The sequence below is a fragment of the Candoia aspera genome, chromosome 2 (genome assembly GCF_035149785.1).
Source record: "Candoia aspera isolate rCanAsp1 chromosome 2, rCanAsp1.hap2, whole genome shotgun sequence".
Classification (NCBI taxonomy): Eukaryota; Metazoa; Chordata; class Lepidosauria; order Squamata; family Boidae; genus Candoia; species Candoia aspera.
Window position 1 is genome coordinate 226837647 of NC_086154.1, and position 23199 is coordinate 226860845.

Here is a 23199-nt window from a genome sequence, read left to right on the forward strand (position 1 = left end):
GTGTTTGCAGAAATAACACTTTCCCGATCCCTAATACAAGGTTCAACTGCACTGAAGAAAACCCACACATCTGCTTACCTAATATGAAAAAAAAAAATCTATAAGGCAGTAGAGAAGGCTTCCAAATCTTCTTCTGATGAAACATTATACAGGCACGCTTAAGAATAAGATGGATGACTTGCAGATCTCATCCTAATTTCAAAAGCCATTTGTTACTTGCCTGCTTGCCTGGCAGCTTGATGGGGGAAGGAAGGAAGGAAGGAAGGAAGGAAGGAAGGAAGGAAGGAAGGAAGGAAGGAAGGAAGGAAGGAAGGAAGAAGGAAGGACCAACATAGAATAGGAATTATACTGCCATTGGCACTGGTCCTGGTTACTGATTTTGGCTCTGCCTATCACTGGCATATAATGTAGTCCCCACAGGTTACTTCTGTGGCAAGGTGGCCCTGTGGCAATTTTGGCCTTACTTACTGTGCTTGAGAATTTGAAAGTCTGTGACAAAAAGTAAAGTTTTCAGATATGAATTCTAAATATTATGTGTGAATAGCTGAGCCTCTGTGAAAATATTAATGATGTGGAACATGCCTTGGAAGGTAGAAAAGGCTGAGCTTTACTAAGAAAATATTCAAGTATTCTCCAGCTTGGTGGATCCAAGTGAAGACCATGCGATAGTTCTTTAAAGATGACACAACTACAGACAGCAACCTTTAATAGAATACTATGGCTATGAAAGGGTTAACACTAAAGGATACTTCTGAACTCATCTGTATTGGACAGGGAAGTTTTGGAGATATGAGACATAACATAGTGTGTGATTTGTATTTTCTTATTACACTTTCTTGGACTTTGTTTTGTCAGATTCTTTTAGAACTTTTTCCATTTTGTGGCTCTAAGCCTAAGGTTGAATATTTTAATTAAAAATAATCTGATTTGAGTTTCTTTCTTTCCTTTTGCAGTTAATTCTGAATAGGGATTTGATTGAATTTTGATTCCAAGCATTATGTCATCTGACTGGGTTTCTGTTGCTTAATATATTAATTCTTGAGCGGTCTTGTCATTATTCAAGAAAATCTAAGTTTTGTTTTTTCTAAGTTTGTTCACTGCTTTTACCTTTCCCACTTTTTCATGGGGAAATAATTCATTCACAATCTGTAATTATTTGCTTGCATGTTGTTTGAAGGAAAGGTGAGGCAGGAAAATGGCTGCCAGCTTTCACAAAACTCTCACTGGGACCTGCAATGGCAGTATAAACATATTTAATAGATTCATACAAAACCAAGAATAGAAGACTAGGGTTACACATCCCTCCTCAGCAAACTCATTGGCCATGATCCAGCAATACACATGTACCAGATGTATGAACACATTAAAGTTTATTGGGCCATTTCCTTGCTAATAGCTCCTCACACTGAAAATCCAGGATAATTTTGTTAGCACTCCATTGCTTTTTAGAAATCAGTAGTGTTAGTACACATTAGATCAACAACACTCTATTTTTATGAGTTTTAGTTGCAACTTGATTAACCACCACCTTCTTTAAAGTGTCCTAATTTTACAAAAAGGGAAGCTAAAGTTGAAAGTGACTTCCCTAAGGTCCCTCAGCAAACCAGTCTAATTTAGTTGTTCCTATATTGGACTAGCACCAAAGAGACATAGTACAATCACATACGCTGACTTGAAGTAGGATATAATACAGCAAATAAACAAAACTGTCTGCTTTTTGGTGAGCTTGCCATATTTACACAAGTTATGACCGTTGATTGTTTTATCTGCACAGTCATGTATACAAGCATAATATACCTCAATATTGTGGCAGCATGGTTACTTCCCACATAATCTGGGATTTTGTAGCATCTTTGTTAAGGTCACTGACCAGCATTTTATACTATTCTTTCAAGAAGTCACAAAACTCAAAGTACATAAAATTTTCTAGAAGATTAATAGAATTAGATAGAATGACTCAGACTACTAAACACTCTACATAAAAAAGACAACATACTAAAAATATAAATATTGTAAACTAATTACTATATTATAAAACCACTTGATTAGTAAAATATTGAAATACGTACTGAGTTACTAGACTATTACATGAGGGTTTGTGTGTAACTTTATTACAAGTGACACGTAACAGAAGACATAAAAACATCAAATAACATAGAATGAATTAAAAAGTTTATGTTTGCGTAGTCCTAAAATTAAAGAAGTCTTTTCCTGCAGAAAGCAATGGCAGTTGAAATAAATTTTGTGACTTTTCTTTAAAAGTTAGGCGTATAGTCCAACAGTAAAAAGCAAATGACATCATCCTCAGGACAGGTGGAACTTCTGTTAGCAAGTGGAATTTTGAGGTAGGGAGCCAGGACACTGAAGAAACGTGTGAACTAGAGTTTGAGGTTCCTCCAGGTCACAGAGCAGGTTCAATCTGCAAAAGGGATATTATTATGCTTCCCTCCAATATTGAAGAAGGCCAGACGTAATAGAAGGCTAAGGAAAAAGATCTGCAGTGCATTGGACAGGATACTGAAAAGGTAATTTGCTGGCGTAAAGGCGTGCTGCTTATATCCTGCCACTACAAATTGACTAATTTGCTCTTCTTTACCTGGACAGCTATGTTAATCACCCACTACTAGATTGTGGTTCTACCTCTTGATAGCCCCATAGCCAGGAGGCCCTTACACTGGCATAGATTATTCTGAATTCTGGCTTTCAGAAAGAAGAAATGTATCAAGAAGGATCATGGCAGCCAGGGAATTGCTAGAAAAAAGAAGCTTAAGTCAGAAATAAGGCTAGTGTGTGCAGGCCCTAGATTTCAGAGGGATCATCCCAGTTTCTAAACAAAGTGCTCCATTTGAAACACACCAAGATATTTGGAATAGCACACTTAGGAACCTGAACTGGATAATAACTAAGAGATTTAACTTATTATAAGCACATATTTGACAGTCATATAAAATCTAGAAGATAGATTTGGTTTCAAAAAAGCTTCTTTTGCACTACGTAGGCAAGGAGGTACCTGCTGTCATAAAACTCTTTTTAAAGCCAAATCTGGAGCCTGTATCAGAAGCACAATTAAATATTTTCTATGTGACAGCTTGACCAGACAGTTGTGGTTTACAGAGCTAGACATATAGAAGATAGAATGTTGGAAACTCTGTCAATTTCACATCATTAAAAGATGCTACACATCAATGTATATTACTATTACTATTGCTATTACCATGGTATATTTGATAATATGTTTGGCCAGGGTAAATGTCTCTGGCAGGAAAATTAGGCCAAAATTCAAATAAGCCATACGTAACCAGTTCAGAATCAATCATAGGGAACCTCATCAACAGATGTAGAAAGAATCAGGAGTTCAAAAAAAAACTGAGGAGATAGTCTATTGTGGACGAGTCAGGTCCAAATGCTGTGGATGAAACAGGTCCAATAGCCTGTTTCAAACAATGATGCTTCCTAAACCATTTCCTCTTCTGATGAAGTGATCTAAGTCATGACTCCAAGTGTTAGGGCTTATCCATTCTGCATGGTTGCCCATCATTAGAATGGGCAGGCAATCATTTCTGGAGGAAGGAAATGGATAATGTTGCCCTCTTTTGAGCCCTCATTCATTTTCAAAGCAACTTCAGTGTGCATTTTCTGCTCTATTTCCAAAGTATACTTTTCCATGTTATGTTTACTCAAGTAGTCCTCTCTGTCTGAGATAGAGCTAATTTCAGCAGTTCATTGGCACCTTTGTGATAGAAGGATCACCCTTCAACTAAACAAATGCTTACCATTCACTCTAATAGGTTCTATACCTCCCTTTTCCTTAGCAGAGCTGAAATATCAGGGTGAACATTCTCTTTGCTTAGCACTGAGAAGGTTGCTGATTTGAAACCTGGCAGAACCATTAATTATTTTTTTTTTCTATTTTTCTAGTCACCTAAGGTAGAAGATTTTCATTTCTGGGATGAATTGTAGCTTTTGAAAAATTGTAAATAAATAAAAAAAATTCTTCTGGTTTTCCAACTAACAACCTTCTCTATGTTCAGTAAAAAGATTTACTGGGCTATTTCAAGTCTACTGAGAAAAAGGAGATATAGAACCTATTAGAGTGGAATAGGGTAGAAAGAAGAGAACTTTTAGTTTAAAGCAGCTCATTGTCTCTATATGTGCATGCATTTTGCTTTTTGTGAACAGAAAGGTAGGAGAGCACAGTGGCAGGGGATTGTCCAATGGGAAGATAAGATATCCTATAATCTGGACTGAATATCTTGCAAGCTGTTGCCAAACTGTTTCAGGCTGGTCACTCAGTCTAGATATTCACAAATAGATTCCAACTCCTTCTACCCTTCCTTTCAGTAACCCACTGTAGATCACTGGTTTCTTTTTGCCATTAGCATCAGGAAAACATCAGTTTGATCCCCACAACCTGGAATGCCAAACAGTAATGTAGATGCATGTAGCACCCTTAATGACTGTATGACAATATGCAGGAGTCTAAGAAACCACCAGCTTCTGCTGAATTTATACCAGGAAAACTTACAGAACCTAATGGGAGTTCACTACAAGAGACCAGTTCTTAATTCTCAAATCAAGCCTATGCATAAGCAAATCACTTTCGATCAACTTTGATCCCTATCTGAAAAAAGCTAATTTCTCAGAAAGTACCTGCCTCCCAATGTAAACAGGAGAAATAGTCAAATTTCACTTGCTTTATTTGCCATTTAATTTGCCTCTGCTTTTTTGAACAGCACAGCTTACTTGTCTTGCTCCAGAGTAGTCTGTTTCATATTTAAAACTTTAAAGCTTGGAGTCAAAATGCACTGCCAGGCATGAAACTAATGGAAAGCATGAGCACAGTTGCTTATAAAGACCATGGTTATTTCACAGATTGCCTGAATGGTGTGCAGTCCATTATATGGATGGCTGGGAATCAGCATTTCCATGTGGGAACTGCAGTGCCAAGTGCACTACCTAAACAGAAAATTGCATGCTGCTGAGACTGACCATTTTATGGTAACTTTGCAATGGAGCATGAGTTTTTTATTTGGAGATGAGGCATCCGTTCCTTATTAGTCGGAGGCACACATCAGTGGCCATAAACAAACACAGATGAGTCACCACAGATTAAGTGGAAAATCGGAAACGGAGACATTTACCACATCAAGCTAATTTCCCAAGGATGATATACTAGTAGGGGAGTCTCTTCCTCATGACAGGTATTGTCCCAGTAGATATTATAGCTCAGATCCCACATAAGGGATTCAGCCTGGAAACTCATGAGAATTTTGGAGGTTAAGTTCCAGATCTGCAAATTATTAAGCACTGTATCTTTGTCTACAATTCCAGAAACAAGCTTTGATGGTACAGAGATGCAAAGTTATGAGCAAAAATCTAACCCTGGGGGGAAATTTAAATTCTACCACATGCCTATCACTTTTTCTCTTTGAAATTGCCCAGGAACTGCTCATAGCTCTTTGAAATTGCCCAGGAACTTCTCAATAAAACAATATTTTATTGTCTGAGAGAAAATTTCTGGGAGGAGGCTACAAAGTGATGGTAAGAATGGTGGAACAGAAACAAATGAAGCCATTGCCAGAAGATTCTTACAATGAAGTCCACTAAAAGAACTTAGAAAAGAAATTCTAAGACATTAGGAAAATACCCTGAAAATCACAGAGAGAAACAGAAGCCTATTTCACAGTAACATAAAACTCATGGGAAATTAGAAGACAGGCTTCAGCACAGAATTAATCTCTACTGACCTGCCAGATGGGGAGTATTTTTTGTTCTCTTCCTTCCTCAGAGTTTTGATCAGATGAGGCTTCACTTCACAATTTGTTAAACCCATAAAATTTATTTGCTTACTAAGAGATTACATTACAGTAATATTCTGTCCATTTATTTTTGATGGCTAGAGCCTTAATAAGATATCCAAAGAATGCACATAAGGGCGGAGAAGTGTAGCACACATACATATTGCCTCCATGTCTTTTTCTATCCATGACCTTTGAAAATCCCTTTTTATGTCTGACTTGCTGAGATGAACAGAGTCGGCAATCTGCAGACCAGATCTGTTATCAAGGGAAGTGTGTTGTCTTCCAAATTCAAAGATCCAGGATGTGATAGAAAGGCTGACCTGAGTAATCAAACCTACAGAGCACTATCTCTTTCATGTTGGAACAAATGACATTGCCAGAAAGAGTCTGGAAAGGATATCAAGAGGCAACGAGGAGATAGGCAGAAGGCAAAAGAGTTAGGACTTTTACCAGTATATCTGTCAAATATTGGATTTAATCAGTGAACCCAATATTAAATGATTGTATGAAAAACAATCTGACAGAGGATCTGTTTTGGGAAATGGATGCTGCATATAAACTGTGTTATACTAAAACAATCCTTTGTATCAGAAACCACATTGAAGACTTAACCAGGTCTGAGTAAATACAGCTACTTACTTTGATTTTATTGGAACACCCAGTACTGACATCACCAACTAATTCTTCTTTCAAAGCCTCTATATAAGAAAAATCACTTGTTTCTTGTTTAATTTTTTTTTAAAAAACCAAATATGTACAGTATATTAACATACTTCATACATTCTCAAACATAAATTTAAAGGTGTTTGTTAAATATTTAAATGAATTTAATTTATTTAAATTATCAAAATTTGTATGCCAACCTTCAGACAAATGTGAAATTTAGTTGATGGGTTTAATTCTGATCTGTACATTAATCATGAAGATACAACTGGGGTCATTTGATAAAGGAATTGGCAAAGACCCAATGCTTCTCTTCAGAATTCTGTTATGAGGAAACAGAGATGACCCAGGGACCTCATACAGTACAATCTACCCGCAGGTTTACTTGTAGGACTGCACATTATTTTTACTGTCTGTCTTACACAACCCTCCTCATCCCTCTTCAAGAAACAATGTGCTGCTCTTCATCATGCATATCTTTAACCCCCTGATCTTTGCAGCCAAATGCTTGTCATACTTTTCTTGACATCTTTTTATATATTTCTTGACATTTGCTTGCAAACTCCTGCAGCCTTTTCCATTTCAATATTCACTGTTTTCATCTGATGCTGTTTCCTGACTCCTTAGATATGTAGATTTCCTTACTCTTCTTTCAAATCTTGCCTTTTCAGTGATTCTAAGACAGTCAGTTTTGGAAACACCAACCATTTCTTCTGTATGTATTATGACTATTCCATGGAAAAATGTCATTGGAAAAGGTGAGGGTGGGGAGAGCCTTTAGGGAATTGGACATTTGATAGACATTTTAGTAATGCAGTAGTTTTGCTATCAAAATGGATAAATTTTACCTGCTTAAAAGTCAGCATACAATATATTTAACTCTGGAACACATTCAAATGATTATTTTCACATCTGGTATACATTAGAAATCCACTTCTTTCTTTGCTGGTACAACTGTGGACCAGTAATGCTGGCAAAATGTACAGTATATTATCAAAATACATGCAACTGGCTTAGAGTAGGGGTGTGCATGAAATTGGTAACATATTTTGTTATGAGTTTGAAATAATACTGTCTGAAACACTGCACATTTGAGAGAATAAAATTCAAAACTGGACTATTGCAACATACACTATATGGGACTGCCCTTGAAGAGCATGCAAAAGCTTCAGCTGGTCCAGACTGCAGTGGCATGTGTAGTTTCGGACACACCATGGTATGCCCATGTAACACTACTGCTATGTAAGCTGCACTGGCTCCTGCAGGCTTCAATTCAAGGCACTGTTTGTCACCTTTAAAGTCCTACAAGGCATGGGACTAGGTTACCTGTGGGACTGCCTTTCCCTTTTCTTCAGACTTTTACCAAAGGGGAATATATTCAAATGGACCTGAGGAGAGCAATTGAACAAGGAGGGAATAAAAAACCAGGATAAGTCGTAAAACAATTGTGGAACATCTGGCTACTATGAATGAATTTAAATCTCTAGAACCAGTTCAGTTACATCTAAGAAACCTGCAGATGTCATTTTGGAGCCACTTTCTGGGAACCTTGAGATATCATGGCAGAAACTGTAGCACCAGAAAACTGGAGAAGGTCAAATGTTGCTTCTATTTTCAAAAAGGGTAAAAAGGAACCAGTTAGCCAGAGAACAAACAGCTTTATCTTAACCTGGGCAAAACTCTGGAACAGATTATTAAACATTTAGTTTGTGAGCATTCAGAAAAGAATGCTTGGGAGGAGCCAGCATGGGTTTATCAAAAGCAGATCATGCAGAACCAACCTGATCTTTTTTTGATAGATTAATCAGTTTAGTTGACCATGGGAATGCAGTGGACACAGTGTACTACAATTTCAGCAAAGCATTTGACAAAGTCTCCCATGAAATCCTAATAAAGAACATGGCAAAATGTAGGCTAGACTAAGCTAGTCTTAGATGAATACAGAGCTAGTTGAATAATTATTCCCAATGATTGTTCAACTAGCTGTGCATCAGGATGGAAAAAACTGTCAAATGGCGTACTGCAGGGTTGCCTTCTAGGTGCTTTATTGTTCAATATTACATAGTATAAATGACTTGGATGAAATTAGAAAATATTATCAACTTTGTGGATGGCATAAAGATAGGCAAACACCTTGGATGAGAAAAGTCCTTCCTTCCTCCCTCCCTCCTTCCGTCCCTCCCCACACAACCCAACCCAACCCAAAATAAATTAATCAGAAAAAATAAAAGATGATCATAACGGAATATGACATAAGACATAAGAAGAATAGACATAAAAATATAAACAGACCCAATATAGTTTAATCCAGATGAACACATACCACAACCTATCTCAGAGTCTAGAGAAAAAGCCAAAATTTCAAGAACCATTTAAAGATAGTAGGGTCTGGGCTGTTTAAACATCCAGTGAGATGCTATTCCAGAGGGCAGATGCCATGACAGAGAAGGCATGCTTCCCAGATGCCATCAGATGACATTACTTAACAGATGGGACACAAAGATCTATTGGTTCTTATTGGATGGGCAGAAACAATGGGAGAAAGGCAGTCTTTCAGATAACCAAATATAGCTGGTCCAGAAGGAAACCATGACTGATGGTATCAAAAGCCACTGAAAGATGGTCACACACCCTGGCTTTGATTCTGGCTCTACCTGAGATCATCAACAACAGCGATCAATGTAATCTCTATACTATGCCTCAGCCTGAAATCTGACTGAAATGGGTCAGATGATAAACAGTTGGAGGCATTGGGTATGTTTAGCCTGGACAGAGAAGAAGATTGTGGGGAGATATGATAGCTGCCTCAAATAACTGAAGGCCTGTCAAGTAGAAGTCAGGATATATTTGCTCAGTATTGTTCCAGAAGACAAGATAAGAAAAAACAATAGATTATATTACTAAGAAGGACACTTCAGAAGGAGAGCAGGAATAATTTCCTAACAGTTAGAGGTTTACAACAATGGAACAGACTTCCTCAAGATGAGGTGGACAACCTTATTTAAAGAAGCTAGATGGCTATCTGTTGGAAATGCTTAGTAATGGATTCTTGCACTGGGCAGGTGGTAGACTATAGGATCTCCAAGAAACCTTCCAATTCTTTTATTCTATGACTCTATGAAAAAGAAATTTTAAATGCAGTGAGAATATTGAAATATTGAAAGGCTGCAGGTGCAGATATATTGTGGAGAAATATTAAAATATATATGTCGTTTGCTTGTGGAGTGGCTGTGCGACACGTTTAACGTGTGTAGGCTGCATCTGTGCCTGATGACTGGAAGAATGATGTTATTGTTCCCTATACAAAGAAAAGTAGCTAGACTGAATATAAAAACTACAGGGGAATTAATTTATTAAGTGTGCTGGGAAGGTGTTTCACAGAATTGTGAGTGAAATAGTATGAGAGGTGATAGTAAGCAAAATTTGGGAACTGCTGTGTGGCTGTCAGACAAAGAGTGTACAGCCCGGATGTTTGCTGTTCATCAGATCATTGTGAAATGAATGAATGTGAGAAAGTTTATTGTACATTTTTTATTTAGACAAAACATATGATAAAGTGAATACTGTAGGTGTGAATGGTTAAATATTTAAGGTTGATTGCTGAATGCATGAAGAACAGTATGTCATCAGAATAAGATTAATGCTTAGTGAATTGTTCAACACTGAGCAGGGGTTAAGACTAGGTTGTGCGATGCCCCCTTAGTTCTTCAATGTATGGATAAATTTACGGATAAATTTAAAAGGATAGTAGAGGACCCTATCACTTCTTACAGTGCATGAGAGCATGGGGTCACCCTCAGTGACTGCTGAGAGGAAGCTGGTGGTGGTCTCATCCTCCACCAACTGCATCACTCACTGTCCATGTACCTTTCTCTGTTTAAGAGCACATACCGTGCCATTAGTTATCTGCTGCTGCACACAATGGCACGGATGGGTGGATGATGCTATCTAAACAGTGCATAAGCATAACTGGCATCAAAGTAAATCTAATATCCTTGCCCCTGCGAATCTGGACCCTGTAGTGAGTTAGACTGTGTACCATGGGAGTATTTCAAGTGTTGGGCCCACAATGTAACTGCTTTGTGGTGGTGGGTTGTTTGTTCATTCTGCTGTCTACCAGCTGCAGATTCAGTTTCCGAGAGGCAACCCATCCTTCTCCCAATTCTGCCCTCAGCCCTTGAATCAAGGGAAGTAGGCTAATAGGGCAAATATTAGCTCCATCACCTCCTCCTTTTGTGCTGTGAAGGGAGCTCCTCCCCCAGGACTGGACCCTGCTTCAGTTTCAACCACTTTGCCAGCTGGTGGCATGATTGCTTCTGCTGCGGAAGAAGCAGACATCAGAGAAAAGTTGAGCTTTTGTGAAGCTGACTGTATTTTCCTCCCTTGACCAGCAGACCTTGCCCTGGCCTCCCATCTACCTTTAACTGCTACTCCTTCTTATTTATTTATTTTATTTATTAAACAGATTTACAAGGCTGCCCAACTCACACATGGTGACTCCGGGCAGCTTACAGAATTAAAAACCATAAAAACACAATAAAAACACAATAGACACTCCCCAGTGGCAGCAAACACATTCATACCAGCCACTTGATTGGTTCCAAAGCTTAGGGTTGCTAGGCCAATTGAAAGAACCACTTCTTCAGGGTCTTCTGGAACAGGAGTAAGGAGGTGGCCAATCTTATATCTGGGAGAATGATGTTCCAAAGGGAGAGAGCCACCACAGAGAAGGCCCTTTTCCTTGGTCCCACTAGATGTACCTCCCTAACTGAAGGGACCTGCATCATGCCCTGCCTCCTTGCTCTGGTGGACTGGGTGTATGTAACTGGGGAAAGGCAGTCCTGCAAATAACCTGGCGCCAAGCCATGTAGGGCTTTAAAGGTGATAACCAGCACCTTGAATTGGACCTGGAAGCAAATCAGCAACCAATGCAGCTCCCTCAAAAGAGGTGACACATGGGCAAGTCTAGGCTTGTGAAAAACTATGCGGGCTGCTGCATTTTGAACCAACTGAAGCTTCCAGATACTTTTCAAGGGCAGCCCTGTGTGAAGTGCGTTACAATAGTCCAAATGGGAGGTGACTAGAGTGTGGGTGACTGTGAGAAGGGCCTGTTGGTCCAGGAATGGGCATAGCTGGCACACAACACGTAGTTGTGCAGTCTGTCCTGGCCACGACTGCCACCTGCTCTTCGAGCAGGGGTCGTGAGTCCAGAAGAACCCCTAGGTTATGTGCAGGGTCTGTCTGGGGCGGTGCAACCCCATCCAAGACCAAAGATGGCAATTCTCTGGAAACCAATGAGCCCCAAACCCATAGCCATTCCATCTTGCCAGGGTTCTTCTTTCTTAGGCATGGCTTTGGAGTGACAGGTTTTTCTAGGGGCAAAGGAACAGAGTAGCTACAGTAAGTAGCCACAACCTGTGGAACATAGGCATGAAGATCAATTTCAATTTCAATTGAAAGGGCTCTATTAACATGCACAAGAACCACAGCAGTGCTATCAGTACTAGTACACACACATTAGTACTTATTTCAAAAAATTACTCTTCCCAAATAAATAAGCAGGATTTTGGAGGGCAGTATGATACATCCTCTTTTAGCTGTAATCAGGGTGAGTTAAACATAATAGAAAGGGACAGGAGATTTCAATCTTCTTTCATAATACAGCTTTTTGAAACTAAAGCTAGAGCAAAATTGTACATTATTACTAGTAGTAGTACAAAGGAAGTGTGAGAGATGGGAAGGAGATTTGCCTGAGAAAGTGGTTAGATATTCACCAGCAAAGCTCCAGCAGCAGTAACAACCTTTTCACAGTCAGTTGTAGCAGTCCAGTTCTCTCCAGCATCAGAGCCAGGGGTGTCTGCAGGGAGAGGGTAAAAAAAAATCAAGATGACAGCCACAACCATGAATTAAAGCCCCCCCCCCCCCCAATGCCTGCAAAAAATGAGTGGGGCTTTGACTACATGGAAGTGGCTGTCCTTTGATCACCTCTGAACAGAGCAGAATCCAGGCCAGGTCTTCAGACAGGACTCATGTCCTTAAATGCCTGCTCTTCTTCCTCTCCTCCACATAGCCCCATGCAAACCACTCCTTGCAGCTATACTGGCTAGTCTTAAAAATTGGGAATTAAAAACAGATTTATTTTTATTTTATTTTATTTTATTTTATTTTATTTTATTTTATTTTATTTTATTTTATTTATTTAAAAGATTTATATGGCCACCCATCTTAAACAACTCTGGGTGGCTCACAACATGCAATCCAGTCATATGCCAGAAAGGAAAAGTCCAGTAGTATTGAATGAAATGCAAATGAAACAGCTAAATTTTGTTCTGAATATGGAAGACCTTGAGACCTGTATCTGGTTAAATGATTGAATTCCTATTGGTCAGACCAGGCAGATCTCTGAAGCATTGTCCAATTTATTGCTTGGTAAACAGCCCAATCCTAAGTAGATAAAATGGCCAAGACCTGAAAGACCTGGCTGAATCTGTGCTAAATCAAAACCGTGTCCAATCCAAAAACGGATGGGTGTTGGAACTCCTTTTGGATTTAGTATGTTTGAAATTATCCTTAGCTTGGCCTAATTTTGTGTGGCATTGTGAATATCTCCTTTGCCTGAGGGTTTGATGTTGATCTCTTTTTTTCCTTGGTTCTTCTGCTGCCATATCTCCTGATCCTCTTGGCAGATCTTATATTTGACCAGCAGAAGTGACTTGTTCATCAGCTTAATTCCTTGTAGCTGGTTTATGACACAACAAGACAGTTCCAATTGTACTAGATTTGTTGTTGTTATTTTGAAAAGAAGTGTTTTAAAATGTATTTCATGAGAAATCTCTCTCTCTGTCTCTCTCTCTCCTCTCTCTTTCTCTCTGTAAACAGTGAGCTAAAATACTTGACATAATGAGGTGAAATAAGTTACTTCCAACAGTTGTTAGGATATCATTAATAATAATGCATGCAATAAATAACACGAGAATTAGTTCCTAAGAGATGTATGGCTGTAAATTGCAGCAACAAATCACAGTCTGTGTAAAGAATGATCATTACTCGAGTGTGTACAAAAGCTCTTTTAACAACTATATTGTGTATAGTGAAGTTCACTCTAATTAGCCTTGCAGATTCCCCAGAGAACATCTGTGGAACATTCTGACATTGTGATGTTTGAGCTGGAGAAAAGAAAGAGGGGAGAGTTTCTAATCCTGGAAAGCGTTAGGGCTACAAGCTGTGATTCCAATTACACTATTGCATCAATGAGTATATGGAACAGATAGGCCCCTTTTAAGCATGCAAGAAGACTAAACAAATAATGAATTTGTTCAATGTGTAAAATTACTATAACATGTACTGTAGATCTGCGTTAACAGAATAATCAAGTTATTGAGCAGAAAAACCCATGTTTTAATACAGGAATTCAGCCAAAATCATTTAAATAAACTTTGTTGGCCTTCCTTAACCTCTGATATGGTACAGAGGTACTAGGACTACAACCCTAGAATTCCAAACCAGTGTTGACATGAGACAGACGCAAGGTAATTATTACTGATCTCAGCTGAAGTATAGGTTTGGACCTAACCCATCATTTAGACATATATCCTATGGATGTAGAATTTACTTACTTAATTTATTTTACTAGTTTTGAAGCCCACCCCAATCTGATGATTTGGGTGACATACAGCAAAGTAATAACATCCTATGAATTAAACAATTGGACCCCCTCAAGATGTACTGGACATCATGAAACAAACCAGCAGGATCAAGTTGTTTTGTCCACTTTATGAAACACTAGGAGAGAAGCGGCTACATAAGTCTCTGAGCATAGGGGCCATAACAGAAAAGGCCTGTCGCCTGGTCCATATCTGGGAGGAAGACTCTCAGCAGGACCTTCCAAAATGTTCTTATTAGATGGCAAATGCTGCTTTCCATAGTATTCCCAGCTTGGGGTATCAGTGTACAGCTGAATATCATCAGTACACTGATGACATTTCACCCCAAACTCTCCCAATGGCTTCATAATATATGACACAGCAAAGTACTAAATCCTATGGTACCTTGCAGAAATCTGGGTGCTGGTATCCATTTTATGTGGTCATGATGGAAGTGCAGTGATGAATTTGAGGTGGCCAATGCTCACACACCCCAGCATGTTTCTGTCTTCCCTCTACATTTCATTCTTTCTTTTCCGGCCCTTATCAGTCATTATATCTCTGATTACTTTTTTAAAAAATACATGTATGGCAAAGAACATGGAAGGTCCCCAAGCTATGAAGTCTTAGATGTATGCTCAGTGATTTGTCTCTTGTAGTGTAACTGCCTTGAGTAATGCTCCTCATCCATCTCCCCAAGTAAAATATTTCAATACTACCATTTATATATTATGAGAGGAAAATGAATATAGAATATTATGAAAATAACAAAATGTAGCAGCAAGCATAAACTTGTTAGTTTGTGTTATGGTCATTATGTAGAGAGAGTCCATAGAGCATTAATGAATTACAACTAGTTTATTATAGACATAAGCCCAACTGCCTGCAACTTTTACAGTTCTCTAAGACTGAGAATGAAACTAGCTGTGCTGAGTTACTCTTTCATGTCTAATCAGAATAATCAGTAGCCACTATTCTCATATGGACATGTTGATAAAAATGAAGTGGGCATTAACTGCTTTGGCCAGAAAGTTCTGATTTTGTAGTTAAATGTTCAGAGGTGTTAGTTTTCTGTATTTCAAATATTAATGTTTATTTATTTATTTACTTGCATATTATTTCCAAGCCAAATAATCACAGTTCCCTAATCTACAGCATGATGAATATATAATCAAAGTGTATGCTTTATGAAGGTTGTTAGGGAAATAGTATACACTTGAGGCTACAGGAATATTCCTGGCATTAGCAAACACATTAGAAAAATCCCAAAAAAATAAGCTGTCTACATATGTTTTTATGATTCATATTGCTATTGCTTAAGGAAATATAAGAGTATGCTTACTTTGTTTTTGTTAGCTGATTGCTTGTTACTGAATCAATATTTTAGATAGTTTTGAACTAGAAAAAAATCATTTCTTTTGCAATTTATTAAAGATCCAGATTTTTTTCTTTCCATACTTTTTCATGACTGTCACTAAAAAAAAAACCCAGAGACCCTTATTATTTCATTTTCATCTAAAATAATATGAAGATCCTGTTAAAAAGGTTATCGTTTATATTTACATTCAGAATAATATTGTTGCAAGAATTTTTAAAATTCTTTTTAGAGATGGCTCTTTTTCTGTTTCTTTACCTTGATTACATTAGCGTCATAAAGGAATATCTGAAAGTGGTAATGTAGAAACTCCATTTGGTATGGATGCAATATGTGAAAAATTACTGGGAAGGGCACTTCTATGCAGAATCTCTTCTATGTAGAAATTGTGACATAGACTAATCTTTTTGGGGTGGGTGTTCTGCCAGGTGTCCAAGCAGTGATCAGGTGCCCAGACAATTGGTTCTTTTAGATCCAGAGACAATAAGCATTCCAGCAAATAAAGAGATTTTAAGCTTTATTATAAACTTAAGCAAACAGATTTAAACAGAAACATAGTTTAGGCAGATTAAACAGAACATAAAGAAATAAAAATCATAACATACCAAGCAAGATGATACCCAATCTCCCATAGGCTGTCAGGAGCCCCTTAATAATGATAGCGGAGATACCCCAGGGTGGCTCAATTTCCACAGCACCCAGCGCTCAGGTCTATGCTGAAGCTCCCAAACTCAAAAGGCAATCCTAAGGTTTTTATCAAAGTCTGGTCTTAAGGCCTCGTGATCCTGTTTCTACAGTACAGAGGCTGCAGGATCTGACTTTGATGGGATGGTTCCCAGGGTCTGGAGCACCTGCTTATGATGTAATCTAAGAGCTTAACAAAAACAATCTTGGGGTTTTCTCTTGTCCCCCCCACATTTCAAACAGAAATAAAAAACAAGCCAGCTAAATATTAGTGTAACTCAAAATAAACTCTAAGCTTCTTCATGTGAAGGAGAAAAATCAAAATATGTCACTTAAACTCCTTGAAATACAATGGTCTTCATGTTGCCACTACAGAGGGAGGGAGGGGGAGAGGGAGAAAGAGAGAAGGATTATGGTGAAAAAAGTCAGGAATATCAATTTCTTTCAACTGTATCATCACAACCAACTGGCACATATGAAGTATGGCATAAGACTAGCACAAAGGTATAACCTTATTTAAATACTATTTTTGTATGTGGTGATTAAAAAAAAGTCTCAGAGAGGCACTGTTTTCCAAAGCTAACAATGCTAAATAGAACATTATTGAAATGCCAAAGAGATTATGAGCTTGAATCTCTGGACTAGAACACCTCTTATAGAGAAAGAATGGGTCCCTAATCTTTTGGGATTGGTACATATATTTAGAGTTTTGAAAATATGCTGTGGATTCACTAACAAAATGGCTGTCAAAGTGAATATGGCCAATCACAAAGCATTTGTTTGCCCTAAGGCGAGTAGTAAGATCTTTTCCAGCCACCCCGTCTAATCTCCATATCCATTCTCTATCACTTCCCACTTCCCAGGTTACCTTTGTGTGTGAACATCCCCCTGCCCCCGCTTGGCAGGACCCATGTTTTTATTCTTTCCAACCCAGTGGAATGTTGGTAAGAAATTATGTAAAGGGGCTCAGAATTCCATCTGCCTGTCCATCAGCAGGATAATGCTCTAAAAATGAACATAATGGGATCTGGTGTGTGGGAAAAATCTGGCAAAAAAAAAAAGATTGAGTTTGAAAATAGACCAGAGCTTACTAGAAGAAATTAATTCCAGAAAAATTCTCCCACTGCATCAAAGGCATTTCTGAAAAATAAAGGTGATGTTAGTGGTGTTTTGATGCATAGCATGCTCTCTTCCTATTTTTCAAAAATTCATCTTTCAATTACAAGGATCTTATTCGAAAATATAGGTGCTTTAGAGTGCATGGTAGGCACCTCATACAGCTTATGAATATTCATTAGCAGGGCAGTGAAGGCCCCACTGTGGGATCATCAGTCAGTTTAGACCATAAGGATTTGGGCAAAGGATATCAGATTGAATCCCTGGTATAACCAGGTAGGACTTCTGCCCGGAATTCTGGATAATGCTGCCAAGCCAAGTAGACAGAATTAGGCTAGATCAAACAGTCCATAAAGAAGTTTCCTCAGTTCTGCATGAGGTACAAATGATCAATCTGAATAGAACAGTAGCTGATTACATTGATAGAGGGAGGTAGTGAGAAGACCTTATTACTTAGCCTAATTTATTAATGAGTCATCATATAAAAGGCTGTAATTAGGGGATCTGTCTTCTAATTGGACAATAATACAAACCATTTGAAGGCAATGGGAAAGAATTTTAATTTGGAAAGGGGAAATTTGAAAGAAAAGGGAAAGGAAGAACTTCTGATTTGGTTGAACCAGTCTATGCAAGACACTTTTAAGACTGTTTAGGGAGTTGGGGGGGAAAGTAAAGACAAATGGAGCATCTTCTATGTTAACACTGAACCACAAACTCATTGTTTAGTAAGATGTCCTCCTTGGATTCTCCCACTGGTGGAGACCCTCCCAGGGGTTTGGTCCTTCTGTCATTTACTGTCTTATAGGAGGTGGGGAGATTCACCTGGGCAGTATCAGAACCGACTCTGTCTCTACCACTCATACTGTCTCACAACAGACACTGCTGCTTGCCTTTGCCACACACAGGTTTCACTAAATAATGCTGGGCAGAGAATTTATTTTCTTTTTCTCCCCAACAAATCACATTCCATTTAATAACAAATTTTACAAATTAGTATAATCTGTACTGGTAGAATGAGCTGTTCTTTAGTTATAAAGTGGTTTAAATACCAAAGTAAGACATTATGGAGGAACACCTTTTATTGGGATTTTGGTAATGGTGTTACTATCACTGCTAGGAAATTCAAATTTGTTTTTGAGAAATTATTGGATTCAATTTTTCTTTGTCCCCTGGAGAAATGTGATAAAATAATCCACCTAATTTCTCTGTCCACATTTGGTGGTGGTGAATTTCAGAAAACCATTTCTGCCTAGCTCTAATTGTAAATGATATACAATGGTTTTCAAAAACTTGGTCTTCCATCTACCAAGATAACACAGAGGTATTCACTGCTGGACCAGAAACCATATACTATATGTAAAAAAGCTATGAGATTTAGGGGTGGTTGCAATGTTAACTTGCACCATAAACTTTAGTGGATCAGAAAGCTTATCTTGTAAGTCAGGATCTGAACTGAAAGATAGTTCCTTTCCAGTTCACACTCATTCTTTCATTGCTGGCATGGAGAAGACCTTGCCAGCATAGTCTATCAGCATATTTTGTTCTATTCTCCTATACTTTACACTAGAAGCTGGTAGGCATAAGAACTGAGCAGAAACAGCAAAGAAGATGATCTTTCTCTTCACTTCTTTCTGATGATTGATCAGAAGCTTGCATTACAAGATGTTGGAAAGCAGCAGCTCATGAACAGTGCAGTGTACCCAAGGCTAACATAACCGCTACTTTCCATTTTTTCCCTAATGTCACTGTGAGAAAAAGGTTGAAAGCATGGCTTAGTTTAAATGATTTGTTAATGACTCTGTTTAAACTGAGTCAAATTGTGGTTAGAGTAAATTGTGATTCAATGACCCATTCTTTACACTTACTGCAGTTCTTGGTTCAGACATAACATCAACCTGTGGCTTATTTAAATGAAGAAACAGATGTGTTTAATCTCCTCCTTGTGGCCATGCTTAAGAAGGAAAGACACCCAGATGAGACCAAACTAGCTGATTTCCATAATGTCTGCACCAGGCCTTTAGATATACACATGTCTAGAGCTCATGAACGGTTCAGTGGAATTCAAATTGCTGGTCAGTTTAATCGAAAGATAAGGATAGAGATGTCTTTCACCTGAATTATGACTTCCTACAGAATTTTAAAAATAGATGTGAATTTAAAGCACATTTTTGTATGTAGAAACATGTATGTAGAAACATGTATGTAGAAATCAGATCTTTATATATTCAGGAGGAAATTATATCATTTTGAAATTTCATGAGACCAAATGCTGCATGTACCCTGTTCTTAATTTTTCACAAAGCAACACTGATCTTTATTAAGGCATCTCCGGGCTTTTAAAATGCCAATAATTAATGTAAATTGGTTCTCCTAAAACCATTCGAGCTTATTTTCACATTTGTTTTGGGTTAAACTTCTTCCATTGATGGACTCCACATGTATATGAATTATTCCTGCAAACAACCAAGCCACCCCATTCTGAGGGGTCCAGACAGACGGATTATTATTATTATCTTTGGAGCACTGACTTTCCAAGCTATACAACAATGCATCTCTAACAAGGTATTGCTATTATTGGCAAGAGAATCTTCCAGAAGTACCAGAAGCAGACTCAGGCTTCCAGTCAGTATCAACATCCTTTGAAGCTTTGTTCAATAACAATAACCTAAGAAATAACTGCATAAACGTATTTCTTTTATAACTTTGCTATAGTGCCCATTAACATTCTGTACGAAGAAATGCAAAGCATCTTTTATTTTGCTTCAACATTTTATTTCCTATGGAACAAGACCTTCAGATGTGACAAAGATGTGACCAAAAAATCAGCTTTAATGAGGAATCTTTCCTGCTTGATACTAGGTTGTTGAAACTTGTAGTTGAGGAAACCTAGCAACATTGATATACCATGGACTATGGGTTAGTTCTGAAATGTTCTCTATTGGCAAAAGTAGGCCACAATAAGAGATTGGGACCTAGAATTCTACACATTTGCCATACCTGAAAATCTATGTACTATATGTGCTGCCTTGAGCTCCTGGAGGAAATGCTGGAGTAAAACACTAAATGAATAGACCCTTAAGAAGATTCGAGTTAATAAAATGATTTCTTCCTTCTTTCTTTCCTTTCCAAAATATTGGTGGACTTATATTTTAAAAGGTGATATAATGTCCTAATCAGCCATTCTTTACCATGTTATGGTAAAAAAAACTGGGTTGTCCAGCTCCCTGACTTGTTTAATAAGAAAATAAGAAAATAAAAGCTATTTGCTACTTAATAAACTGGATATTCTGCTTGATTCAGAACAACACCCCATGGTTTCAGTCTTGATTCATTAAAGGGAGGTTTGTAGTTGACTTCAATGGGGTCAGAATTGAACCCTGCGTTTTTGACCTTTAGTATCTTTTGACACAAATTGATTTTCCTCTTGAGTCAAAAGCCATTTGTCCTACTGATTGAGTAATTCAGTGGATTACTCAGCATGTAAGCATATTTCCCTTTTAAAGTGGTGCTCAGTATATTTGGTTTCCTTTAATTAAATACTAGTATCAGCGATTAGACTGATGTGATTTCACAGGCACAACAGGATTCATACAGCAAATTAGAATTGTTTTTAATCTTCAATGCAATACTGAAAACAGCTGAATTAGGACAAAAAGAGAGCTGGGTGAGAACAGTAGTAGGGGGCAGTTTAAAAGTGTCACTCAGGAGTACAGCAATGTGGCTCCCATTAATATAAATAACTAAATCATCACTTTGAAAAATTGCCCCTTGAAGTCTCTTTCGAAAGGAATCACATGAGTTTCAAAGCACAGTCTTGTTGTCTTCCCTTGAATTCAGAAAGGCTGCCAATTTATTTAACCATCTTTGGAAAATATATATTACTGTGCCATTATTTTTTTATTTAATTTAAAGATCATTCAGTGTCATTGATGTATGTCTTCTTGTTTAATAGTAAGAATTTTTCTCTATGTGTGCATCCTTGAATGTTTTTCTCCTTACCAACATACCCAAAGTATGATTTACATAAAATCTATTGCCCTGTCTTCTATCATAAGTCTATAATCTCAGATTCTGTCAAGGTCTTTCTGAGGAACAAGAATGCTGATTAAGTACAACTTGATCTCTCATTTCCTGTTCCTCAGTTTCTCTCAATGCTTCATATTCTTTCTCTTTCTAAATTCTAGCTGAATTAGGATAATGCAGCAAATTCCCATTTCAGTTACATATTTTTCTCCACTGCATTACTATTGTAATGTATACTACATTACTGTTGTATACATATTCATATATAAAACCCTGCTGGAACTGTGCACCAAGATTCTTGTTTCTTGTTCCTTTATTGATGTACATATCTACTTATAAACATTAATAAAGCACAATAAAAATGAATCTTGATACAGCTGTATAGACAATTGCATCTATCTGGCTTTTTTGCAGTGCTTCATCATGTGCACCTGTGCCTCAATAATGAAAAACAAAACAAAACAAAACAAATAAAGTCATAAATGAATTGAAGACTCTGAAAGATGTAGCAAAATTCAGAATTTTTGCAGCACTGAGAAAATGAAAACAAAACAAAAAGGAATTATAGTGGTTTCATTCTATAGTTTATAGCACTGTAGCAAAAAATGGAATTTGTGGGGAAAATGCAGAAGCATCTCTTCACCATAGTCTAGACTAGGCATGTAAGATATTTTGCTTACAGCTTGTCCACATGATTGACAGGTACAAGTGTAAGAGCAGGATGGGATAATCAGCTGACTTCCAACAGTACTTGTTATGGGAATAGTAAGGTAAAGCTGCAGCAGGTGGCAGCACTTAGCCAACCTTGGCTGATCTTTAAAAAGCTAAGCAGGATCAGACCTGCTTTGCACTTGGATGGGACAACCATTCTAGAAGGAGGCAATGACAAACTATTTCCATATTGCTACCTAAGAAAGGTAATGGCTGTTTCCGTGTAATCACCAGGAGTCAAATTTGACTTGAGGCTTCATCTTAATTGCCTGGCTTTTTAACCAATTTTTGCACTACCAATTTTATAGCAATGTTTTGAAGAGGTGCTTCAGTTGGTTTGATCCAGTCAGCCCATTCAAGCCCAGTCACATGTCAGTAGTTTTTAATCAAATTACTAGAAAGCACTAAACAGCCTTGCAAAACCTTTAGAGGGCAATTTTGTACTGTAGGCCAAGCTGCTGGTGCCCTATGCTGCTCCTGGCTGTTTTTGCTTAATCCAACTTCAGAAATTTCTAGTCCACACAGGAACAAGCCAGCCAGCAAGGCTTGCCTTCCCTGCAGGGATGGAAAGGGCAAGAAGCAAGGGAACAAGCAATCAGGTCATGCCGTGGCCATAGTCCAGACTGACCATCAGCCTGGGCTAATGCTCAGTCTGGACTATGGCCACGGCACGACCTGATTGCTTGTTCCCTTGCTTCTTGCCCTTTCCATCCCTGCAGGGAAGGCAAGCCTTGCTGGCTGGCTTATTCCTGTGTGGACTAGAATAAACATCCTTTCCCAGATGGACTAGATGGACTAGAATAAACATCCTTTCCCACACATAGATGCCCTCCCCCTTATCTCCTTTGACACTACAGCAGAACTTTTTTTCCCTGTATGCTGCCATCATTGATCCGATGCTGCAATAATTAGAGCAATAAGGAACTGATTAATCTTCCACTCCAAGTTCCTCTGTCAATCCATGGAAATTTTGTAGAAGGAACAATGAACAGCTCAGCCTCACAGAAACAGTAGCAAGTTCCTGCAGGAAATGAAGGGAAGCTTTGCAATGCTCTGGGCAGAAGATGGGGAAGAAGGGGGACCATGCTTCATCCACCCTGGGCAGAAACTGAAAACAAAAACAAAAACAAGGGGGGGGGGTAACCCAAATATCATAATCGGATTTTAAATTTGTAAACTGACC